Source organism: Gekko japonicus, unplaced genomic scaffold (genome assembly GCF_001447785.1).
Source record: "Gekko japonicus isolate JY-2015 unplaced genomic scaffold, Gekko_japonicus_V1.1 scaffold2997, whole genome shotgun sequence".
Taxonomy (NCBI): domain Eukaryota; kingdom Metazoa; phylum Chordata; class Lepidosauria; order Squamata; family Gekkonidae; genus Gekko; species Gekko japonicus.
The window spans coordinates 70472-72208 of NW_015164287.1; positions in this window are offsets into that span (position 1 = coordinate 70472).

Below are 1737 nucleotides of genomic sequence, written 5' to 3' on the forward strand. Positions count from 1 at the left end.
AGAGCTCCATCTTGCAGGCCCTGTGGAATTGTAATAGATCCTGCATGGCCCTGATCTCATAGGGGAGCTCATTCCACCAGGTAGGGGCAGTGTCAATAAAGCCCTGGTCTTGGTCGTGGATAGTCGGACATCCCTGGGGTCGGGGACTGTTAAAAGATGTTGATTTCTGGACCTCGGTGCCCCATGGGGCTTATATGTTGCTTGAAAGAAGACCAAAAGGAGATGGTAGAAAGAGCTGCCCGAGAGCTTTTAGAGGTGCTGCCAGTCAGAATCGGCCCGCCCACCCCGTTAACGGGCTCAGGGCGGTCTACATCAAACTTAATATAGTCCAGTTAAAACACTTGACGATAGCCATTTAAAAACAGAAGAGAGTCATAAATTAGATGAGACGTCAATCAGGGTAACTAAGGTGCAACAGTGGGCACCCCAGCCCACTGATGGGAGATTGGCCACGAGAGGAGAGGGGCGTTTGCCGCCTCAACCAAAAGCCCGGGTGAAGAGCTCCATCTTGCAGGCCTTGTGGAATTGTAATAGATCCTGCATGGCTCTGATCTCATAGGGGAGCTCTTTCCACCAGGTAGGGGCAGGGTCAAGAAAGCCCTGGTCTTGGTCACGGCTAGTCGGACATCCCTGGGGCCGGGGACTGTTAAAAGATGTTGATTTCTGGACCTCGGTGCCCCATGGGGCTTATATGTTGCTTGAAAGAAGGCCAAGATACAAAGGAGATGGTAGAAAGAGCTGCCCAAGACCTTTTAGAGGTGCTGCCAGTCAGAATCGGCCACACTGGACAATACTGACGAATGCTCTCATGCTGAGGCTCAGTGGTAGAGTATCTGCTTGGCAAGCAGAAGGTCCCAGGCTCAGTCCTCGGCATCTTCCATTAAGGATCAGGGAGAGTGTGATGAGAAAGCCCACGAGGCCCTGGAGAGCCACCGCCGATGTGAGTAGACGATACTGACCTTGATGGACCAAAAGTCTGATTCAGCAGAAGGCAGCTTCACGTGTTTATGTGTGTTCATCACGAGGCAATTTGGGTTGAAACCAGGTCAACCAGGATTGTCCACAAGCTTGCCTTCCCGGGGGCAAGGGTGATCCCTGTCCCAAGTGAGTAGTTTATCTTCATGGCTTCATTAGAGTCTCACATGGGAGTGTGCATGCGTGCAGGTCTACGTGTGCCTGAACAGAAGACCACTGGATGAAAAACGGTCACAGTTAAGTGCAACCCAATTAACTTCTCCATAAATTTCCACTTGAATGGATTATGTTGCATTCTCTGGAGGAGGGGTTTATCTTCCTGTAAATCTCTCTCTCTCATTCCCTTCTGGGAGAAGAAGTGTGGTATGTTGGTTAGCGTGTCAGACCAGACTCGGGTGCGTGTGTGTGTCTCGGATTCAAATCCCCACTCTGCCCTGAACCAAACTGGATGACCTTGGGCCAGTCACCCTATCTCAGCCTAATTTACTTTGTCATGAAGATTTTTTTTTAAAAGGACAGGGGGAACGAAGTCTGTATGATGCTCCCTTGAAGAACGACAGGATAAAAACGGGCGAGATATATGGAGAGAGATTCTAGGCAGGCAATGCCTTAGCCTGGTTTTGCACTTCCCCTCTCGGGATGAGGCCATTTGGTCTCTCCCCCCACCCAATGTTATTAAAAAGAACATGCAAGGTAATCTTGTTTCTTCCAAAAGCACATAGCAGCTTACATGATTTGATAATAGCTTCTAAACACACCGGA